Source organism: Arachis hypogaea, chromosome 15 (assembly GCF_003086295.3).
Source record: "Arachis hypogaea cultivar Tifrunner chromosome 15, arahy.Tifrunner.gnm2.J5K5, whole genome shotgun sequence".
In the NCBI taxonomy this organism is placed as follows: domain Eukaryota; kingdom Viridiplantae; phylum Streptophyta; class Magnoliopsida; order Fabales; family Fabaceae; genus Arachis; species Arachis hypogaea.
In genome coordinates this window covers 16767541-16787019 of record NC_092050.1, presented here as the reverse complement: position 1 = coordinate 16787019, position 19479 = coordinate 16767541, and the positions used below count along the sequence as shown (strand labels likewise).

Here is a 19479-nt window from a genome sequence, read left to right as displayed (position 1 = left end):
ACATTAACTATAACTTTGCATTGTGAACGCCTATCTTGTATCTCCTGCCTTATACCATACTTTACCCTTATATATAAATCTTATAGTTATTCAGTATTTGAACATCTATATACATAAATATGCTAAACTTTCTTGCTTATCTAAAACGCATTTAGAAAGTAAAGTACTGTTGCTTCAGACCCATGTGACATTCTTGTTTTAAACCCCCGTGTAACTTTTGCTTCAGACCACACTTTTTCCATACGCCTAAGTTTTACAAACTATTCGATATTTGGAAAATTAATACATATATCTGCTAAGATCTCTGCTTTTCTAAAGTATTCAAAACTATTTTAGAATGATGTGTATTAAGTTAATTTTCGAGGACGAAAATTTTTATAAGTGGGGTAGGATGTAAGACCTCTAATTTTTTAAAAGTTATTAATTAATCATTTACGATACATTATATTTTTTTAAGACTGTATTTTGGAGATTTTTATATAAAAGTTGAGTAAACTCTTATTTTTGATTTAGAGTTCTTATAATTGAAAAATAGGGAATATTTTATATGCCTTAATTTTAAATATTTATATTTTTAACCTTATTTTATAAATGAAGGAGAATTAATTTATTTGTCTCCAATTTTTATTTAATTAGCATTTAATCGAAACTAATTTATAAATTTGTAATTGAAAGGTATTTTCAAGATGGATATTTTATATTTAATTTAATATAATATCTCTTAATTTTATTAAAATTTAACAAAATTCCAAATTGTCCAAAAATCCCTAATTTCACATTTGCCCCAAATTGAACCCTAATCCTAAAATCAAACACACAAAACCCTAATCTTAATTAACACATAATTTTCCCTTTATCCCAAATGAAACCCTAGCTGCCCCTTACCTCCTTCAGCCGCCAATTACTTTCACTTCAATAACCCCACTCATCGAAGAAAGAAAGAAAAGAAAAGGAAAGAAGGAAGGGGGACCGAGGAAGGAGGGAGAGGGGGGAGAAGAGGGAGGCGGCGCGGTGGGTGTCACTGCCACCGCCGCCGCCGCTGCTAATCGAGAGAAGGGGAGATCCAAGAAAGAGAGAGAGAGTGCGTTGGTGGGAGAGGAAGACCGCTGCCACAGTTGCCGCCGTTCGTCCTCCAGCTCGTCGCCACCATCGCGGATCGCCAGTGACCTCGCGCCCGTCGCCGCCGACCACGAGCCAGAGGAGAAGAAGAACGATACTATTACGCTGTTCCTCGCTGTAGATGAAGCTCGCCGCCGCAGATGAAGTTCGTCGCCGCAGCCGTTACTGTTCGCGCTGTCGTCGTCGCCGAAGGGAGCCATCGTCGCTGTCATCGGAACAGAGGGTGAGAGAGAGACAGAGAGCTCGCGGTGGGGGAAAGGATAGGCGCCGCCATGCTGCGTGAAGCTTCCGCCGCCGTTCCTGCCGCCGTCCAGCCTCAGTTAGCACCGCCGAAGCTCCTGCCATCACCGTCGTTGAAGAAGCTCACCGGAGCTGCTGGAGGCTACCGCCGCTCTACCTGGTTCTGTTTTGAGTCACGCAACCGTGTCCGTGGCCGTCGGAGACCGTATCTGAAGCCTCTATCTTCTTGGGTTTTGGTTGTTGCAAGTTACTCGGCTCTACGTTGTTGTCGGAACTAGGCCAGATTTACCGGTAACTGCTTCCTCCTTTCTTGAATCTGTTCTATTTCTATTTTGCTCCGCTATTCTGATTTTATTGATATCCCTGCTGCCTTACCAATTGGAATATGTTACTGCCATCAGGACAGATGCATAGGTCCCTGATTATGTTCTTTGCTGCTCTGTCGTTCTGTTTTCTATAGCTGCAGTAAGTTATTTTAACCTTGATATCCTTATTGCTATTGTTTTCCTATGAATTATTGAGAATTTCGTGATATTGACGTTCTAGGGTCGAGTTTCGGTAATCACATGGTTGGAGTAAAAGCCGTTTTTTTTGTTGTGAAAGTAAACGGAACTGCGGATGCAGCTGCCGCTGAATGCGAGCCAAAAGAAAAAGAGTTTAGTCTCGTAGTTAGATCGCAATCGAGGTAGGGGTTTTTCTTAAATATATTTTACATTACAGGGTTGTTATAAATCGATATTAACGCGTAAAATACATTTTTGTGATTTCGTGAGTCTTATGAATTGAATTGACTTGTTTTGGTTGAATGAGATCATTAATTTGATTTGATATTAAACCCGATTTGATATTGGAATTTGATTTTAAAATAAACTTGGAAAAAGACTTGATATTTGAAAACGGGTTATTTATTGAGAATGATTTGCTATTTTTGGAAATGATTCGAAAAGTGTTTGAGGGAATGGTTTGGTTTGAAACTGTTTGAGAAGACCGAGAATTCTTAACTATTGATTGATGCTGTTGGTTGAAGTCGGTTTAAATTGTGATTTATAGGATTGGTTGATTGAATTCTGGATTTTGTAATTTCTTTGGGTTGAGTACTGTTGTTATGATAATGGCTGTTGGAAGTGATTTGACTGATTAACGGGTGTTTGGTTTGGTTTGGTTGGGACCCGAACAGGGTGGCAGAATCCGAGTTTTAGAGGAGATGCTGCCGAAATTTTATAAAACTGGAAGTTTTGTTTGAAGTAATTGTTTAAAAAGATTTAGTTCTTAAACGTTATTTGTTTTGGATTGATTTATTTAGAAAAGTAAGAATTATGTTTTGAATTGAGATTGTTGATTAACAGAAAGAAGGATGATGAGGATTGATTTGAAGTATGATTTTTGAATGAATTTGGAAGGATATGGATTGACGAATGATGATGATATTGAGAATGGCTTAGATATTGATGAATGATGAATGAATTATTTGTGGCTTATGAATTTAAAATATCCGAGATACGAGGTTCCCTGGATTAAGTGCCGTGGCTTGCCACCACGTGTACCAGGTTGAAAACTCGATACTCTGTTGACCCTACGACGTAAGTGTGACCGGGCACTATATAAATTCCCGGAAATGTTACCCCCATTGAGCAATATTGATTATTTGAGAAAAAACTATGCATAGACTCTTGGGGATGCACGTCGGGGGACAGTCTAAGGACAATTCAGACTTGTCGTGTTGGCTGGATAACCGACAGATGAGCCTCATCAGCCATAGGACAGGCATGCATCATATGCATTTGTATGCTTTATTTGGGTTTGAACTTGTTTTGGTTTGCCTAATTGCTAAACTGTTCTTAACTGCTACTTGAACTATTTACTGTAACTGCTACCTACTTGTGCTTTCCTTGTTTGTCTTGCCTGTGTTTGTCCTGGCGTGCTACATTTGAGAATAAACTTTGGTGCTGAATTAATGATTGTGTTGTTTGATTGCATGGTTGGTTTCTAATTGAGATTTTTCTTATAAGGAAGGAAATGTTTCGGATTTTTGAATAATTACACGTTTCTTTAAAAAGGTTTTGAACGATTACCTACTGTTTTTTTAAAAGATTCATAAGGCAATGATAATCACTGAGCTTGAAAACAATTTTCTTATTAAATATCTTCTTATGACAACTTTGAAACTGCGTGGTGAGACCGTGTGGTTAGGTTCTCACCCCTCTACAGCTTTATCTTTTCAGGAACCGGATGAAGCATTAAGAAGAGTTATACTGCGTTTGGTTTATATGTTGTTGTATTAATTAGATTATTTTCTTTCCTCGTATTTGTTATTAAAATTTTGTAAGAGGGATAGGAATTGTATGTTTTATATGTATAATATATTGAGTTATTATGTAAGGAGTCTTGTATATGAATCTATGCCTGCTTGTATTTTTTCTTAAGATAAAGTATTTATTTTCGGTTTTCTAAAAAATCAGCGATACAGTGTCGAGTCACAGGTTCCTATTTTAGTATTTAATATGTAAAGTAGTTTTAATACTTCTTACTATCAGAGTAGCGCAGCCGGAAGCGTGACTTCTGATAGTGAGGGTGTTACACAAAGACTATGTACCATTTTATCAGCACTAGAATCTTTCAAATACTAATTTAGTATTTACCTCTTTTTATAACCATATATAAAAAATTCTTCTCTTTTTTAACCTGAGTTAATACTTAAATTTTATTTTGAACTTTAAATTGACTCTTGAAATATAAATTGCCTCAATTCCAATTACTCACATTAGTTCCTCAAATGATTTTTGTTAATACCGTATTGACGTGGTATGCTGATGTGTCAGAACACTAATCAACTATGTGGAATAAAGTGATGACATATCTGTCAATGACATAATAATATAGATTGTAGTATTGTATGACATAACGCAATTCGCTTCCATATTTGTTATCTATGTATCACTAGTATATTATCTTTTAAATGATTCAAATTGGCCTCTGAATTTTTATTAATAACTCATGTTAACTCTTGAAATTAAAGAATGCAAATCAAATTAGTCTTTTAAATAATTTTTCTCATTTTTATTTTATAAATTCAAAATTATTAATATTGCTTGAATTCATTAATTTTTTTTCTATATTTTTGCATATTGCATAATATAAAACTTCTTATAAATATTTTTTATTTTTTATAATAATTTAATATTGATAAACTGTATAATATACAATTATATTATTTTAATAAAATAAATGTATGATTGACTAAAATATATATTTTTTATTTTGGTCTAAATTATGCTTGTTACCATTAAAATTAATTAATTAATAAAAATATTACTTATATAAAAATTATCACAAGATATTTTGTTTGAAAAATATATAAAGTGAATGGTTAAATTTATCTTTTATATAAATATTAATAACCTTATGCTTTTTCTCAATTTTCCTCACATGCCTTCTTTAAAAAACTATATGTTGTCGGAATTGAAAAACGATTGAAACAAACAAACAAAACAAACAAAATGCTAAATAATCTTTTATCATGAACTCCTAGTTTTATATTTTAAGTTTAGTTGGATTCAATCGATGATTATGTATTATATTTTATTGAAGATAAATGAGAATTTTCTAATTAATATATAAGTTAGGTAGTTATTGTTTTTATAAGGGATAAGTATTGTTTTGGTCCCTAACGTTAAGGGTCAGAATCGAAACCGTCCCCAACGTAATTTCCGATTTAGAATAATCTTTAACTTTTTTTTTTCGTATTAAAATCGTCTTTTTAATTTTTTTGGACAAAAATACCCTCACCACTACCAGCACAATTTTCTCCTCCACCACCACCACCACCACCAACACCAACACCACCACCACAACCAGCAACACCACCACCACCACCACCACCAGCTGCACCACCACCACCAACACTAACACCAACACCAACACCACCACCACCACCACCAACACCAACCAACACTAACACTAGGAATACCAAACAATAGCAACAACACCAGACAACACCAAACTAAGAAGCAGAAACAGAAAGCAAAAAAACAGAAAGCAAGAAAGCAAAAGCAAGAAAACAGAAAACAAGAAAATAGAAGCAAGATGCAGAAGCAGAAAGCGATGCAGATGAGGCGGCGAGGTTGCGAGGCGGCGGCAGTGACTCGCGTCTCCTCTCTCCCTCGCGATCCCCAAGGACGACGGCCACGACGACGGCGACGGTGGCTCCAAGCTTCGCCGCCGCCGCCGTCGCCTCCCCCCTTTCCCCTTCCCCCTCCCCCTCTCCCTTTCCCCCCACCCCCACCCACGCGTCCTTTCCCCTTCCCCCTCCCCTTCTCCCTCCCCTCTTCATTTTCTTCCTCTTCTTCTCCAGCTTCTTCCACTTCCCCTCCTTCTCCTCCATCACCACCACCACCAGTAGAAGCGCTCGATTCACTCCCACCACTGCCGCATAGGAGCCATTCACCGATCTGGTGGGGTGCCAGCGGTTCAGGGAGAAATGGGGTAATGGGTTGGCGCTGGGTTTCCTGACGGCGACGACGGCTCCAAACTTTGCTGCTGGAGCCATCCCCCCGCCCCCTCCCTTTTCCCCCTTCCCCCTTTTCCCCCTCCCCTTCGTATACCCTTTTCCTACTCCTCTCCCAACGAGTTTTCTTTTATTTTTTTTTAAATTTTATAACTTTTTTATTAAAGTAGGGGTAATTTAGGAATAAATTAAAATTTTTTTTAGAAAGGACGATTTTAAAATGAAATGCAACATTAAGGACGATTTTAAGTCAAAAATTACATCAGGGACGGTTTCGATTCTGACCCTCAATGTTAGGGACCAAAACAGTACTTATCCCTTTTTATAAAATAATGTGTTGTATTGTATGCTTTTCAAAATAAATTTTTTTATTGTGTAATAAAAATTTTATTTAATTTGCCTGTGAAAAATATACGAAAAATTAGAAGATTTAAAAGATATTAATATTTTTTAATTTATAAAATAAAAAATAAAAAATTTATTTTATCGACTAATTTGATTTGCGTTTTTTATTTTAGGAACTAAAATGAGTTATGATTGAAAATTCAGAGACTAATTTAAATTACTTAGAATGATAACATATTAATGATACATAAAAAAATTATGGTGTAACACATCACACATAACTAATACGTGAACAAATTGCGATATGACACGTGACATTATCATCCATATTAGCATGTTTCGTGTCACTAATAAATACGTCATCACTTCATTCTCTGTGATCGAATGTTGTTCTGATACGTGGCATTGACGTCAGCATGCCACGTCAACTTGATGTTAACGAAAATTATTTGAAGAGATAATGTGAATTAAAAAGTGAAAATTCAAGATCTAAATTGAGACAATTTAAGATTTGAGGTATTTTTTAGAAGTCAATTTGAGTGTTAACTCTCTTTAACTTCCATGTACTCATTATAAATAGGAATGTTTGGTTGTGATATTGGGTATGCAAGTTTGGAAAATTTTAGCGAGTGAAAATTAAGGACAAAAATAGTAAGGTTTTTCTCATGTATATAAGCCCCTTGTATGAATGTTATTTTCAAAATATATAAGAGAGTATATAGATTTCTCTGTATATTTTGAGAAATTGTAATCTCACCATTTAGTTATATTATTTTTATTATTGTCTGAATTTTTGTTTAATTTCATCCATTTTTTGTTCATAAATTTTAGTTGCGTTATTTTACCTTAATAATTCTGATACTCGATATTTTTTTGTCTCACAAGAACAGAATAATAGAGTTAAAACTGAGACAAAATTATTTCTTGCTGGATAATTAAGTCTAATTCATCCCAAGAATAAAGTCATTTCATTTGAGGAAGACCATCCCAACAGCTTACTTTGCCATAAAATCTGCAACGATATTTGCGGAACATTACATAAACGTAACAATGACAGTCTAATTTCTCTAAGTAATATCTTAATCTTAATAAGAAAGTCCTTATCTTCTCTAAACATCAATGATGCTTCCTATTGAATTAGAAAAAAAAATTGAACTATTCATTTAATAACATATCTGTAATCATACTCTTAAGGCAACAAGAGTCATTGCTAAATAATAAAAAATTCACATCTAAAAATGTTATCACTAGAAATGAAGTCTCAAAAATTTAACAACTAATATCTCAAATTAAATATCTAAAAATTTTAAGATGGTTCATAGTCCTTAAATTTGCATCACAATTCACTTTGAATATATTTGACCAGAAAAAGAGAGTTTGTCATACACTCAAAAGAGAAGAAGAAATTAAATTCTTTTAGCGAATTGAATTAGAAAATCATTTTCACACCTTCTTTTGAGTAAAGAAATGATATTTTTAAATAAATTTTTAATTGGTATAATTTACCAAAATAGTAGCCGAAGTGACATGCAGAAATATGTGTGGTATGCAAGAAAAAAGCAACCATGTGTTGCAAAAAAAAATGCGTACCATTTTTCATAACGTGTCATTATATAAAGTTGTTATTCACATGTGAAAAGATGTGGCTTATATTTGTGTAATATATATTGCAAGCCTATTTTGATTTAATTTATCAATTTTGAATCTATCTATGAGCCTTTTTAGTATCCTATTATGTATAAATCTATCATCATTTTTTTAAATTAGTTATTTATTCATATGATCAATACACACACATAGCCAAAAGAAAACCAGAGGGATGAAAGACACCTCTTTTGTTATATGTATGAGTATGTGATAGATTAGAAAACATGCAATAAGATTTGTAATGAATTTGTATAATGGGAAGAAAGTATACTGAATTAGTGTTGTATTACTAGTGAATAGCATGAATGAAAAGGAGTATGAACACAAACGTTTCCCTGCTTCGAGTGAGGGTTATACTCCAGAGCCAATTCTCTAATGACCAAATGATAATTCTCTACTCTCTCCTGATACTACTTTTACCCCATATCAATCATTCTCATACTCAAACGTAACTAACTTTGCCACATAGGCATTCCAGAAGCAATTTGTTACATCACATAATCTTGGTGCCAAGTTGGGCGTTTCTTTCTTCTAGGACCCAACATCTCTGGCCCATGACTCTCTTCTTTTTCATCTTCAATTGATTCCTCTTCAGCTGGGCCTTGTTGGTTTAGATTTGGGTTTGCATCAATTATCCCCCTCTCCACTATGACCTTGTCCTCAAGGTCCACATCTAGAAACTCCCTGCTAAGTTCAACCATATCTACTCATGTGGTCTCATGGCGAGGAACTCCTTCCCAATCAACAAGGAGTTCAGTTCGAGGTCCTGTCGGAGTGGAGACAACACGACTTGCTATGATGGCTGCTGGGCGTGGCTGCAGGGAAGACTGTAATTCAGCTGCAGATGGCACTGACACTTGCGGAGGACCGTGGAAGGGTTTCAGCACTGATACATGGAAGACCGGACGAAGGGCACACGACTCCAGCAACTCCAACCGGTAAGCCACCTTCCCTACCTTCTGAATGACTTTGTAGGGACCATAATATCTCTTCCGTAGTTTATTATGTGGCTCCAAGGATAGGGAGTGCTGCCTATAGGGTTTAATCTTGAGTAAAACCATATCCCCAAGATTAAATTCCATGTCCCTTCTATGTGAATCAGCTTGCTTCTTCATTTTATTTTGAGCCTTTGAATAAAGTAAGTCAGTTCCTTATTCAGAACTTCCCTCACCTTTAACATCTCATCCACCTCTATAACACTCGTAGTACCTGAGGAGTACCCAGGGAGTACATTCATGGGAAATCCAAATAAAGCTTTATGTGGAGTCATGTTAATAGTAGAATGGTAGGAGCCATTATTACAGAAATCTGCCCATGATAAATTGGTGGTCCATTATTTTGGATAGGTGTGTGTGAATACGCGTAGGTATTGCTCAAGTGTTCGATTAACCACCTCTGTTTGGCCATCACTCTGAGGGTAATATGCAGAGCTATAAAGTAACTTAGTCCCACTTAATTCAAACAAAACTCTTCCAAAACCGACTCAATAAAATCAGATCTCGATCTGAAATAATAGTAACAGGAAAGCCATGTAACCGTACTAATAAATTAATGAATACCTGTGCCACATCCTTGGCTGTAAACCCAGGTTTCAGAGCACTGAAATGACCCACTTTGCTGAAACGGTCCACCACCACTAAGATCCCTGTAAACCCAGTCGACTTAAGAAGTTGCACAATAAAATCCATGGAAATATCGGCCCATGGTCTAACCGGAATTGGTAAGGGCTATAGAAAATCTTGGGACTTGGCAGGAATGTACTTAGTGACTTGGCACTCTTGAGAGTGCTCAACAAACCTGTGAACTTGGCCTCGCATTCCAGGCCAAAAAAATGACTCCCCAAGGGCCTTGTAAGTCTTGAGAATTCCCCCGTGACCGCCTCTAAGTGATGAGTGAAACTCTTGCAATAATAATTCCCTCAACCCTTTGAAATCGGGAACCCAAAATCGCCCTTGATACATCAAAAGACCCTCCTTGACTGTATAATCTAGCCCCAATTCCCCTGTTTTCAACTTATCATGGAGGCGCAGCATGGCTGGATCAGTCTGATTCCCTTCCAATAAATCCTGCATCAGTGTGAGATGGATTGAGGTGAAAGCCAGGAATTCATGAGCCATAGTTGTCTCTGGATGCCTGGACAGTGCGTCTGCCACCTGATTTTGTTTTCCCGGTCGGTATTCTATGTCAAAATCATATCCCAATAATTTGTGCAAATAAAATTGTTGTTCAGAGGTCAACACCACCTATGTCAACAGCTCTTTTAAACCCCGATGATCAGTTTTTACGGTGAATTTTTTGCCTAGTAGATAATGACGCCATTTGGCAACCACCTGAGTAATGGCATACAACTCTCGAATATAGGCAGAAGACATAGCCAACTTCGGATTTAGCTTCTTGCTAAAGTAGGCTAAAGGGTGCCCATTCTGGGATTGGACAGCACCTATCCCGGTGTTAGATGCATCGGTCTCAACAGTAAACCTCTGAGAAAAATCCGGAAGGGATAGCACAGGTGTGTGAGTCATGGTTGTCTTCAATTTGTCAAATGCCATGTCCGCTTCAGCACCCCAATGAAAATTATTTTTCTTCAGCAATTCAGTGAGTGGATGAGCTAGTTGGGCATAGGCCAAAACAAATTTTCGATAATAGCCTGTTAACCCAAGGAAACCCCTCAATTGCTTAAGGGAAGTTGGCTTCGGCCAAGCTTGTATTGCCTCAATTTTAGAAGAGTCAACCTTGATTCCCATAGAGCACACAACATGTCCCAAATAATCAACCTGATTTTGACCAAAAGAACATTTAGAAGCTTTAGCATATAGATCATGAGTACGTAGGACAGCAAGAGTAGTTTTGAGATGCTCCAAATAATCCGCCCATGTACGGCTGTAGATGAGAATGTCATCAAAGAAAACTGCAATGAATTTTCGTAGGTAAGGTTGAAAAATCCGATTCATGGTAGCTTGGAATGTAGAAGGGGCATTAGTAAGGCCGAATAGAATTACCACAAACTCATAGTGACCCAAATGAGTTTGAAAGGCTGTGATGTGCACTGAATTTTCATTCATTCTGATTTGGTGGTAGCCCGACCGCAGATCAATCTTAGAAAAATATTCGGCACCAAAGAGTTCATCAAGTATCTCTTCTATAGTTGGTATAGGAAATTTTTCCTTAACCGTAATTGCGTTGAGAGCCCTATAATCAACGCAAAAGTGCCAACCACCATCCTTCTTTCTTACCAAAAGCACCAAGCTAGAAAATGCACTATGGCTTTCTCTAATCACACCAGTTTCAAGCATTTCCACGATCAAACGCTCCATCTCATCTTTCTGAAATTAAGGATACTTGTAGGGTCGTACCTTAACCGGCTGGGCACCCGGTATGAGCTCAATTTTATGGTCAATCTTCCTAGTGGGAGGGAGCTATGTAGGTTCCTCAAAAACCTGTTGGAATTCTTCCAAAAGCTGCTAAATATCTACAGGGACTGTTGGTTTGCTGTTGGTCTCTCCTTCAATCATTCTCAGGTGATAGAACGTAGTAATTACCTTATTTGTCACCAATTTCTGCAGCATTCTATTACTGAGCCCTTCTGATTGCAATAGCCTTTCCCCTTGTAACTTTACCTTTAAATTATGCACTACAAACTCCATAGTCAACAACCCATAATGAATGGTGACATAACCAAGACCCATAAGCCATTGGACACCTAGAACCAAATCTGCACCTTGCAAGTCCAACACATACGTGCTGATGTTAAACTTGTAGCCTTAGAGAATCAAGGCAATTTCCTCACACTGTGCCTAACAGCCAATACTATCTCCATTTCCCACTAGTACTTGTAAAGGAGTCACATCACGCATAGGAATTGCAAGTCTCTGAGCCACACTGGTTTTAATAAAATTATGGGTACTGCCCCCATCAATAAGCACCATCAGTGGCTGGCCATTATATGTTCCCTTCAACCTGAATGTAGTGGGCTAGTACTGCCCCACCATAGCGTTAAAGCTAATCTCAGGTTGCACCGGTTCAATAATTATCGGTTGTTTTGGTCCTTCAGTAATTACCTCCTCTGCTGGTGGTTCCCTCAACAGTTCCTGCATTGCATCCTCTCCAATTAACAGATGCAGTGTGGTTTTACAGCGATGGGAAGGTGACCATTTATCCTCATAATAATAGCATAATCCTTTAGACCTCTTTAGCTTAACCTCCTCTGCTGATAAGTGTTTGTAAGGGGTGTTTGGGATGTGCTTAGGTTGTGTTTGGGTTGTGGTTGGGCTGGATGCTGCTAAGGTTGTTGTAGGATTGTGTGTGTGTTTTGTTGTTGGGATTCGGTTAGTTGGTGGAGTTGGGGTGCTGAAGTATATGGTGGTGTTTCAACTGTTAGGGTTTGTGTATGGTTTCAGGCTTTTAATTGAGTATGTAGGGTTCGCAGCATGCTTTTGTTCATGCAATTTGGCTAAGGCTACCGCGGTATCATACTCTTGAGGTTTAGCTATCATCAACTCGTATTTGAGATACTTCTGCAAGCCAGCAATAAACATGGATACCAACTAATCCTCACTCAACCCAATCACTTGGGTTGATAATTCCTCAAACTGGGTATGATATTCTGCCGTAGAATCAGTTTGTTTTAGCTCCTTAAGAGCTGCCTTTGGGTCATAGAAATAATTCTGGCCAAAACGAATTAACAATGAATTCAAGAATGAGTCACAAGTATGTCAAATATCATTTTTTACTAACCAACGATACCAGGAATAGGCAGGACCAGTTAAATGGAAAGAAAGCATCATGATTCTCATCTCCTCAGGCACACTAAACCATTCAAAATATTCTTGCACCTTGAAAACCCACTCCTCAACCCTTTCACCATAAAAAATAGGTAGTTCAACACGCATACCTCTATTTCCCGAGTGGAAGTGATTAGAATGATGATGATGATGCTTGTTGTTGTTCTCAACGTCAGAATTAGAGTCCTATTCTCTAATTATTTTCTTTTTCTTCTTGGAATCCGCTAACATTCCTTTGATTTGTTTCAGGAATTCTTCCATGGAATGTAAGCGGTCATTAGTGTCCGAGACCTTGCTGTTAATCTCAATCTGACCCCACTGTAAGACTACAATTTCTGCTTGGAATTGTCGGAGTTCATCGGTATCCACCATCTCTCAACGAGAGCACCAATGATAGATTAGAAAATGTGCAATAGGATTTGTAATGAATTTGTATAATGGAAAGAAAGTATAATGAATTAGTGTTGTATTACTAGTGAATAGCATGAATGAAAAGGAGTACGAACACAAACGTTTCCCTACTTTGAGTGAGGGTTATACTCCAGAGCCAATTCTCTAATGACCAAATGAAATTCTCTACTCTCTCCTGATGCTACTTTTATCCCATATCAATAATTCTCATACTCAAACGTAACTAACTTTGCCACGTAGGCATTCCAGAAGCAATTTGTTACATCACATAATCTTGGTGCCAAGTCGGGCGTTTCTTTCTTCTAGGACCCAACATCTCTGGCCCATGACTCTCTTCTTTTTCATCTTCAATTGGTTCCTCTTCAGCTGGGCCTTGTTGGTTTGGATTTGGGTTTGCATCAGTATGACTACTAGTTGACGATAATCTTACACCTAAAGTTAAAGGGCAAAAATAATAAGAGTTTAAATAGGAGAGAAGATTACAAATTTACGATAGGAAAAGTATAAGTAGACAATAAAAATATTAAACAATATGAACAATGGATATATCGGATGTTTAATTCACTAGGTGTTCGGATGTTCAATTCACTAAGTGTGCAAATGGTTATTCTAATATTAAGATTTAGGTGAGTAATTTGGAATGTAGTGTGTTTTACTTGAATTGAGCCAATTTTAAAATTCTTGTTCATATTGTTCAAGAAAATCATTAATTACCTAACATAACCATATATAATGGACAAAAAGAATTGTAGACAACAAGAAGCAGAACATTCTCAACTTGTATAATATTAGTTTCCCTTATTGCCTTTGTGACAAAATCTTCCAAACAGTCGTAATAGCAATGTTGTTGAAACTCAATTAGAAAACAAAGCTGTCTTATTACTTTCCTCTTCTCTCTAAGCACAACCAACTCTTCATCCTTTTCTTCATTTCACACTCTTTTCCAATCTTCCCACTTTCTTTTCAAGCTTGCAAACTACTCGTTAGGTTCAATTTTCCTCCTCCTTTGTTTACTGTTGCTTCTAAGTTCCACACATTTAACCTCAAACATGATACCTCCTATGATTGCACATAATAAGTGCATAATCTGCCAAACCAGGTAAAAGCAAATTTGTTTTTTTATATTCACATTTGTGGGCCTTAGATATAGCAGTAAATGTTCTAAGGACGTTACTGAACTAAGTTATAGTCATAATAATTGTACCCAACAGTTTTGGGTTTAACAATAACCCATCCATAATCACATGTGAGCATAGAAGGTTGAGTTAGTTATGGTAGTTATGATTGTTATAGGAAATTAAATTAGTTATTATTGTTATTATTTTTATATCAGTTAGCAAGTCAATCTGTTATTGGTTAGTGCTGTGTAGTTGTTCTCTTCATCATCAGTATTTTTCAGCCTTTGTAACAAGTAAACTAACTTCATTTCAATATAACATTCATTAACGTTCAATTCATCAATTCTATAGTGACAGTATATCTTATGTTCTGAATTTTCAAAGATAAAAAAATGACTTAGTTGTTGCAGCTCTTATTTATATACGAAAATCTAATCTCGCACTCGCCAGAAGACAATTTTTGCTTCTTCTTCCCTGGTAAGCAGCTTCTAAGGTCTTAAGATTAGTTGTCTGAGTTTCTTCAGGAAAAAATAGTTGATGAATTATTCATTTCTACCAAATCAACATAGTTGGTGTAGAAAATCATGATCTAAGGCGTCTAAACATCCATGAATCAGAGAGTTAGCAATGAATGGAGTGGATTGATTAACTTCTCATAACAGCAAATGAGAAAATTCAGAATTACTAAAGTGAAGATAGTTTACAAGGCTTAAATAACCGTCCTAACCAACTTTACTTGTTCTGGAAGCTTCTAACTACTACTCCAAATTGCTAACAGAATTAAGAACTAACTAACATAATTAGTTATGATGAACAGTCTAACTAACTAATGCTAATTACTAACTATGGCTACTGCTAACAATCCAAGCTTGTTAAGATAGTAGAAAATGGTCCTGGTGGTAGAGACTTGGTGAAAAAATCGGCAGGTCTTTGGAAAAATCTGGCATTAAGTGAATCACGCCTGAGAGTAGCTTCTCCCCTACAGTATGACAGTCCACTTCAATATGTTTGGTTCATTCATGGAATATGAGATTATTGTCTATATGGATTGCTGACTGATTGTCACAGAAAATGGTGATAGGCTTTTGCAAGGAAAAGCCAATGAATGACATGAAAAATGAGAGCCATCTAGCTTCACAAGTAGCAAAGGCAAGTGCCCTATATTCTACCTGTGTGGAAGATCACAGTCGTCTGTTTCTTGCTCTTCCAACTAATGAAGGAGTCACCAAGTATGAAATAATAGTCTGAAATCAAGCATTTGGTATTGGCACACGTAGCTCAATCAACATGAACGAAACCTGAAATGTGCAGGTTGGAGGAAAAAGAGAAGAAGAGACCTATGGTGGGTTGACTTTTGATGTATCTTAGAAACTGACTCAAGCGACCCACAACATAAGAAATATCAGTTCAGGTATTTGTGAGATAGAGGAGGGGTCCTATGAGTCGCCTATAGAGGGAGCAGTCTTCTAAGGGAGTGCCAGATTCCTTTGTCAGCTTTTGAGTGTAGTCAATTAGGGTGGAGAGTGGCTTGCAGTCTAAGTATCCAAAATTCTTAAGCAAGTCAATAGCATACTTCTTTTGGTAAATGTGAATCCCAACCTTGGATCGTACCACTTCCATACCCAAAAGGTATTTCAAATTTCCAAGGTCTTTGATCTTAAATTTGTCATCCAGAATCTGTTGAATTGAGTTGATTTCTTCAATGTCATCACCAGTGAGCACAAGGTCATATACATACACAAGTATGGCACTGAAGCCTTTATCCGTTTGTTTGATAAATAAAGAGTGGTTATCAACACACTGCTTGTAACCAGCTTCAACTAGCGTTTGAGATAACTTGATGTTCCATTGTCTACTAACTTACTTTAATCCATAGATGAATTTTTGCAATTTGCAAACAAGGCCTGACTTGTGAGTTGCTAAACCCGGTGGAACCTTCATTTAAACTTCTTTATCCAAGTTGCCATGTAAAAATGTAGTATTTACATCTAATTGTTTGAGATGCCAAATTTTGGCTGCTGCAATTGCTAATATTAGCCTCATGATTGTTATTTTGACCACGGGACTGAAGATATCACCATAATCAACACCTTGGACTTGTGTAAAGTCCTTTGCCACCAAACATGCCTTATATATATATATTCTCTATAGACCTGTCTGGATTAAATTTGACTCAAACAATCCCCTTACAATCCAGAGTCTTTTTGATGGTTGAATTATATTGCTGTTGCTTCTGCCTTAAATTGGGAGGATAACCATGCTTTTTGTAGCAGGTTTCTTCAGCGTGTCCTTACTTGCCACAAAAGGTGCACATCATGTGAGCTCCTTTTCCATGACTTCCTTGTGGACTTGTGGTGAGGTTCTTCCTCTACGTTCACCGCACCATGTAAAAAATCATGATCTGAACATCCATGCATAAGAGAGTTAGCAATGAATGGAGTGGATCAAAGAGTTTGATTAACTTCTCATAACACCAGATGAGAAAATTTTAAATTACTAAAGTGAAGATAGTTTACAAGACTTAAATAACTGTCCTAACCAACTTTACTTGTTCTGGAAACTTCTAACTACTTCTCCTAATTGCTAATAGAAGAACTGACTAATAGAATTAGTTATGATAAGCTGTCTAACTAACTAATGGTAATTACCAACTATGGCTACTGTTGTACATGAGAAATGACCTAGGTTATCGATGGAATTAATATGAAATATACTTTAAGGTTTTTTATAACTAGAATGACAAATATAACATTGACAAAAATAAAGTATAAACTTGGCAGAACCATCTTCGGTAGTAACTTGTCTTCACTTCTTGAGTTTTCTGGGCAGCATAGACTAGACTAAGGCAACATCACCCAATTTCCAAGCTTTCATATTATTATTTTAAAAGGTCATAATCTCTTGTTCAAAAAACCTCAACCATTTAACTAAGATAGAATGTATGAATAATAGAAATTAACGACGAACTCAAAAAATTTTGACAATAGAAACAATATATATAACATAATAATAATAATTTTTATAATAAAAAATATTACTTGTATATAAAAATTAGGACAAAATGCATATATAAACCAATTGGAGGCTAAATACAATAATGAATACAATAAAGAGTACATTCAATAATAAATTAAAAATATAATAATTATAAAATAAATACAATAAAGAGTACCTTCAATAATAAATTAAAAATATAATAATTATAAATATTTCCTATAAATTATTAAAAAATCTCATTATGAATGTCACCTTACATTAAACTTATTGAGAATACTTAAAAAGAGTACTAAAATATGTTATTTTATATGTTATTTTTAATTTAATAAATAAATATTAATTTTTATTATAAAAAGAGTATTCAAAAAGTTATTAAATTTTTAGATGTTATTAAAATTTAATAAATATGAGTAAATTTTTATATGTTATTTTTTATTCAATTTACTAATAGGAATTGAAATTAATTTATATTTGATAATTTTGTACTAAAATTAATTTTAACTAATATTATTCAAATAATATTTATTTTATTAAAATTAAATTTAGTATAAAATTGTCAAATATAAATTAATTTCAACTCCTATTAGTAAATTAAATTAAAAATAACATATAAAAATTTACTCATTTTTATTAAATTTTAATAACATATAAAAATTTAACAATTTTTTGAATACTCTTTTTATAAAAAAAATTAATATTTATTTATTAAATTAAAAATAACATATAAAATAATATATTTTAGTATTCTTTTTAAGTACTTTCAATAAGTTTAACTTAAGGTAACATTTATAATGAGATTTTTTAATAATTTATAGAAAATATTTATAATTATTATTTTTTTTAATTTATTATTTGAAGATTGTAGAAGACTTAGAGAAGGAGAGTTGAATCTATGGCCTTCTTTTGCTTTAATGAAATAACTCTTTAATTACAAACTTTCAATCTGAATCTGTTTGAACTTAGCAGTGAAAAATTTATGAGACAATTTCGTTTTGTCTCATGAATGTCAGAAAACAGAATAGAGAAGGGAAGAGAGAAGCTGACACCATCATGTATCCTGGTTCAGTTGCCTTGTGTAATGCAACCTACATCCAGTCTCTTCCACAACAGTGGTGGAATTTCTACTATAGTTAAAATATTACATACACAAATTCCAAAGGATTGACATAATCCTTTCCCTCTCAAGTTCTAACCTAACTTGACTTAGTTATGCTAATACCTAACTCTTCACTCTAAGTGCTAACCCAACTTAGAAAGGGGTACCTCACTGGTACAAGAAACAAGACATTTGACACAACTTAAAGAAATCTGAAATTTCTCTAGACTTTTCTCTTAAGTGTATCACTCAACCTTTTGTCACTCTTTGCTTTTTCTTGAATTCTCTCATTCAGTCTTTTACCACTCTAGAAATGACAGAAAGATATATATTAAAAGAAAATTACAATATGTAAAACTTGAAGGAGATTGATGCTTCAACAGTCTCTTTTGCTATGAGTTGAACTGGGTTGAGCAAACACGAATCAAGTTCTTCATCTTGGCGGAATGCTTCTTTCTTTAGATAGCACTGTCCAAAACGTTGAACCTTCTCAGGAAACTCTCAATGAAACTCTAACTCTAGTTCTTTCTCCTTGTCTTCAGAAGGAAAAAACATTTTCTTTTTGTGTATCTCCTTCCATGTTGCTGAGTTGCTTTCTTCCAAGTCAACTCCTCGAGCTGTGTGCTACCAACTTATCATTTCACTATTTTCAATTAATCATTAAATTAGGAACTTTGAATTTGAGCCTTTTTGCTTGACCGAGGGCCTCAGAGAAGCAATGAAAAAGTTGTTTAATGGTAAACCCAGATCTGAACCCTTGAGCTACAGTTTTGTCTCCAAAAAATAATTTTGGTCTTTGATTTACAGCAGTGATTATCAGAAATCACTTTCTCCATTTATCCCAAATTGGAGTAGTAGAGAGTTGGAGAAGGAGTGAAGAAAGTAAAATACATGCAAATGGAAATAAATCACCTTTAACTTCTGACTTAGCTTGAAATGGTTTGGTTTGGGTGATTAGACCTTTGCCTTTTGGATTAAGCTTTCTCTTTCTTTCTTCTATGGTGAAATGAGCAAGGAACGAAGCTATCTCTCTCCTTTCTCTGAGTTTGACCGAGGAAAAAAAGTGAACGTTGGCTTTGGATAGTACCATCTTGGAGGAATCAACTTGGGTAAGCAACTCGGGCTTGGGTTGGCTTATTTCTATTTAGCCCGTTTGATTTCTTTGCTTACTTTCAATGGGCTTTGTTGGTTGTAGATCTACTGGAAAGAATTGTTTTTTTT

General features: G+C 35.5%; 1 long non-coding RNA gene across 1 annotated transcript; it reads left to right on the top strand.

Moving 5' to 3' along the window:
* Positions 1-836: 836 nt before the first annotated feature.
* On the top strand, positions 837-4001 carry LOC140179611 (uncharacterized). Its single transcript, XR_011873196.1, has 4 exons — positions 837-1650; positions 1761-1824; positions 1906-2044; positions 3568-4001. It is a non-coding gene; the product is annotated as an uncharacterized lncRNA (long non-coding RNA).
* Positions 4002-19479: the final 15478 nt, after the last annotated feature.